The following is a 6,000-nucleotide window of genomic DNA, read 5'->3' as shown; positions in this document are numbered from 1 at the left end:
TCTTGTTTCCAACTCTTTAATAACGAGGAAAACCATCGAACTTCTCCATCTATTTAGTATGGACTTCCTCGTTTTATTTCTTAATCTTTTTTATGAAATTTTGAAGCGCTCTATTATTAAAAGTTGAACTTCTCGTTATTTAATTTTTGAACTTCTTGTTTTCATTCTTTAATAACAAGGAAAATCTGAGTTCTCTATAATCATTGAACTTCTCCAGCTTTTTAATATGGACTTCCTAGTTTTATTTCTTAATCTTTTGTTTTCCAGTTTGAGTTCATGGTTGATTCTTCAATACTAAGGGAATTTGAGTATTTTAATAATGGTAAAAATCTTAGTTTCTAAATAAACATCGAACCACTTCGTTGTTTTCGTTTGAACTTCTAGTTTTTTCAAGAATGGGGGAAATCTATTTTTGAACTTTTTTGAGTTGTTCCTTTTTTTAATTTGAACTTCTTCGTTGTATACTTTAGTAACGAGAAAAATATGAGTTTTTCGTAATCTTTGGACTTCTCTTTTATTTTAATTTGAACTTCTTAGTCTTATTCTTAGGAAAAATATGTTTTTAAATAAGCATCAAACATTTTTCTAAAAAATAACGTTATACGTTTATTTTTCCAAGAAATGGAAAGAATTTGAGTTTTTCTATATGCATCGAACTTCTCCTTTTTTTAATTTGAAATTCTTCATTTTATTTTTTAGTAACAAGGAAAAATCTGAGTTTTATCATAAATATGAAACTTCTCTATTTTTGTAGTTTGGACTTCTTGATTTATTTTCTTTCAGTAAAGACAATATCCTAGTTTTGTAATAAATATTGAATTGTCCATTATTTCAATTTCAAATTCTAGATTTTTTTTAATTTTAGAAACAATGAAAGTCCTTTTTTATGATTTTTGAACTTCTCTATTTTTAAAATTTGAACTTCTTGTTTTTTATTTTAGAAATGGTGAAATATCAGCTTCTAAGTGTCTTTTACTTTTGAACTGCTCTTCTTGGTTGTCCTTAGTGATTGAAGAAATTGGAGGTTTTAGTAAATATTGAACCGCTCCGCTTCTAGGTTTTTTTAAGGTGTGTTGTGAGTACAACTCCGAACTTCGGCTGTCGTTTTTTTGAACTTATGCGATATTTGTAAAAAAAAAACAGAGCCAATTTGCGCAATTTTTGAATCTTTTCTAAATGGTTGACCTTGACCTTCTCAACATTTTTCACTATAGACACCTTTTTTTGTATGTAATAACGTCTCTATACACACCTTGAACTTCTCGACATTTTTCACTATACACACCTTTTTTGTATGTAATAACTTCTCTATGTCAAATGTCTCCCTGAATGTATATGAGCTTACCTAAAAATATGTACGTAAGCTCCTTTTTTAATATGAACTTCTCGATTTATTCTTTAGTGATATAGAAATTTAGTGAAAATATCTAGATTTATTCAATTTTTTGGTTTATCATTTAGTAACGAGGAAAATCCTTGGGTATAGTGTTCGTACAGTGTTATAAACTGAATATATTTTTAAGTCTATCATAGTATCAGTACAGTGTTAGTAGTAGTCCCTGTAGACACGGTGACAACAATTATAATGAACTCACAAGCAAAGAACACTTGCATCTCCCATCCTGGTATATCTAACTCACCGAAACCCATAAGCAAATCACTCTACTTAACGCCTAACACTGGTACTTCTAGCTGAAAGAGACATGACCTGCTTAGCTTGGTTAACAACCACTAGGCTATGCCAAAATCAGCGAGTGCGCAGCTAGCTCCTGCCTCCGACTACTTCCCTAGAGCACTATGTGAGGCGATCGAATGCATCAAGCGCGTGCTGCAAACATATTACACATGGATCGAGTACACCTTTATTGACAGTGATGGCGACCATGGACGTTGTAAGAAAGACGATTGGCACGACCTGTAGGAGTCATCCTGCTAGTGTGGTACAATGTGGACTTCGGCAACGCCATTCATATGGCCGGGAGGTACCAACGACCGGTGGAGACGTGGCAGAAGGGAAGGTCGCAGGCTGGAGGTGCGACGTTGGGAGCTTGCTTGCTGGAGCAGCAGGAGAAAGAGATATGTTGGAGGGCGGCCGTCCACGTTTATGCATTAGGGAAAGGGGCCATAGCTGCGGGTGAGAAAGCAATGTTCAGAAACGTGCTGCTCATTCACTAAAATTGATGGAACTATTCTAGTCTAATACTTCACAAATTTGAAATCTAAGCAGAGTTTTTGCTGGAACTTACCTCATGGAAAATCACTAGATCCGAGATTGCACAACTTCTTTCTTTATCATATCTGAACTTCAGATTAGTGCCTTCCCATTTTTTGCTCTGGCACGCTGTACAAGCTTCAGATAGTACATTAGAGAGCAGTAGCACAATACACAACACTGAAACAGAGTAGCAGCAAGATTTTCATTCCATTAGGAAATTGATGAAAATAATGAAGAACACTTACTAAATAACCAAGAAACATGGTGAAAAAATTCAGCGGAAAAAGTACAACTCAAATATCAGTTTTTCACATTCTGCACGGTTAATTTCTTTTTTAACAACATATGTATGAAATTAATTAACGAATCAAAACTCGAAAAGGGACTCTCTTTTATGCAGATGTAGACCCAATCATTCATGATTCTTCTTTAACATACTAAGATGACCAACAATACTGACTTGCAAACAATATTGTAGAAACAAACATTAGAGTTACCTGTCGCTTGAACGAGTAGAGCTGAGGCAACAAGTTCAGTTGTACAAATGGAACAAACAAAATTGTGTTTATAGCTCTTGAGATGCGCAAGAAAGTCTGACGACGACGACGGACAAGCTCGCCGGGAGCAATAGGCGATGCAAACAACACACTGAGATTCAGAGATAGCGACAAACTCACGTCTGTCATTAGCACATCAAGCACAGAGCAACACAACACATCAACTTCCCCTAAAGAAAATTAGAATATGAAGTCTCCAAAAGAAAGGGTGTGGCATGCCATCCAAATGGAGCATCAGAGTAGTGCTTAATTCATCGTCTAGCAATGGCCTCTTTGTGGGAGGGAGCACTGTGAAGGCACAGTGTGTCAAATCCGTCCGGCCGCTACAGTGACATTTGAACTTCTTGCAGCGGCACCAGCTTCCTGTAGGGGCATGGCGGGAGGAGACCTGCATGGCACGGGCGAGGCGGGGATCAGGAGTAGCTCGAGGATGGAAAGGGAGGTAAAGGTAGAGAAGTTCAGGGGCCGAAGGGTCACCGGGGGCGACGCACTGGTGCGAGAAGGCACGGCGGCGCTCGGACGGTGCGTGGCTGCCGGAAGGAAGACGGCGTTCGGCGGCAGCGAGGCATCTGCCGATGACCACAATCGGGCGGGGGGTCGCGGAGAGACTCTCGTTGGCGATTGGATCCCGGTGGTGGCACGGCGGCGCGGGGGTCCGGTGAGGGCGGGCTGCGGCGGGGCGTGCGGGGCATGTTCACATGTTCAAGAAAAGTATTCCAGATAATGTTCACAATTATAAAAATGTTTGCAAATAGTATAAAATGTTCATGATTTTAGAAAATGTTCAAGAATCTGTAAAAATGCTCGTGAAAATCACAATTTCAGATATGTTCACAAGTTTAAAAAAATGTTTATGATTATCAAAAATTGTTCATGATTTCGTGAAAACGAGAGTAATAGCGTATCTCGGTGATGCAGCAAAGTGTACTCATCGCCATTGAAGAGTATGATTATTTTCTCCCGTTGCAATATACAGTCTGTTTTGCTATATGAATATAATAGAGGTAACGTTGATACTAAAAATAGGGCCCCCTCAAATAAATTACATGCTCCTTTATTCCGTTGTCGTGCGCGCGTGCGTGTCTGAACAAACAAAGAAACGGCAAGCTAGCTAGCATGCATGTGCTCGGTTTGTTGTATCCCTCTGCTCTTTGTAGTGCACACACCAGGTCATGCCATTCTAAAAGTTCTGATTTTTGTTAAAAAATGATAATTTTGAAATATAATGTTAATAATTCATAAATGTTTGTGGATTTAGAAAATGTTCACGACTTTAAAAAAACGGTTGCATATTCAAAAAATATTCAAAAATTTGAAATCAAATGTTCGGGATTTTTTTAAGTTCGTGTATTAAAAATGTTCATGAAATTGAATAAAATTGTGGCATTTCAAAAAATGTGCATGAATTGAAAAACATCCTGAAAATTCAAAAATTGGTTGTGACTTATAAAATAGTTTATCGATTCATAAAATGTTTGCTGATTCAAAAAATGATCATGCATTTCAAAAAGTTTTCATTAAATCGAAAAAATATTCATGAATTTCAAAATTTGTTCCACCAAACAATCTCTAAAAAAATGTTCGTCTATTCTAGAAAATAAATCTAGAAAAATTTCAAAATTAAAAAAATGTTTGCAAATAGTATAAAATGTTCATGATTTTAGAAAATGTTCGAAAATATGTAAAAATGTTCACGAGTTTGAAACAATGTTCGTGATTTTCAAAAATTGTTCACTATTTCACGAAAATGAAAGTGATAGTATATCTCGGTGATGCAGCAAAATGTGGTCATCATCATTGGAGATTATGATTTATTTTTCTCACGTTGCGACGCACGGGCCGTTTTGCTATATGAATGTAATAGAGGTAACGTTGATACTAAAAATAGGGCCCCCTCAAATAAATTACATGCTCCTTTATTCCGTTGTCGTGCGCGCGTGCGTGTCTGAACAAAGAAACGGCAAGCTAGCATGCGAGTGCTCGGTTTGTTGTATCCCTCTACTCTTTGCAGTGCACGCATCAGGTCATGCCATTCGCAAAGTACCGATTTTTTTAAAAAAAATGATAATTTTGAAATATAATGTTTAATAATTCATAAATATTTGTGCATTCAGAAAATGCTCATGACTTTTAAAAAACGTTCGCATATTCAAAAAATATGCGCAAATTAGAAAACAAATGTTTGGGAAATCAAAACATGTTCATGATTTTTTAAGTTCGTGTATTAAAAATGTTCATGAAATTGAATAACATTTTTGCAATTCAATTTTTTCATTAATTGAAAATATCTTAAAAATTCAAAAGCTGGTCGTGACTTACAAAATAATTTGATTAATAAAATGTTTGCAGATTCAAAAATTAATCATGCATTTCAAAAAGTTTTTGTTAAATCTAAAAAAATGTTCATGAATTTCAAAACTGTTCCACCAAACAATCTCCAAAAAAAATGTTCATCGATTCTAGAAATGTCCGGCTATTCTAGAAAATGTTCAAAATTAAAAAAAAGTTTGCAAATAGTATAAAATGTTCATGATTTTAGAAAATGTTCGAAAATCTGTAAAAAAGAATATTGTCCAATATGAAAAATGTTCACAATCTCAGATATGTTCACGAGTTTGAAAAAAATTCCATGATTTTTAAAAAATTGTTCATGATTTCATGGAAATGAGAGATAGTATATCTCGGTGATGCAACAAAATGTGGTCACCGCAATTGAAGATTATGATTTTTTTTCTCTCTCGTTGTAATGCACAGACCGTTTTGCTATATCTATACCCCTATATAGTATACGAATAACTTTGAAAGTTGGTCATTGGATGAAGTCAATTTGACGGTACAGAGATGGCACATCCGAGCACTACTGGCCATTGGATATCATCTACATTCCACCAGATTATGCCACATGTACAATCTAGAAGACTCCATAGTTGAACTTAAGCATAATGCACAAACCTCAAAATAAAAGCAATTCTCCTTTGTTCTAGAATCTTCCATATCTTAATTGCTCAAACTTTTTTTTTCTAAATGAGTTGTCATTATTTATTTTTACTTTATGCTTTACAATGCACAATTCCATGAACTTAAAATAGATTTTTTATATAAAACTAATTGATTTTGAATGGGATGGACTATAAGAATTAATCGAACATCTACATCATGCATATATGACTGAAAACTTACATTTTATAGTGTGGTATTTATTCATAATTTGATTACCAAATCTCATGT

The sequence above is a fragment of the Triticum urartu genome, chromosome 5 (genome assembly GCF_003073215.2).
Source record: "Triticum urartu cultivar G1812 chromosome 5, Tu2.1, whole genome shotgun sequence".
Lineage (NCBI taxonomy): Eukaryota > Viridiplantae > Streptophyta > Magnoliopsida > Poales > Poaceae > Triticum > Triticum urartu.
Note: the sequence above shows the minus strand (reverse complement) of the source record.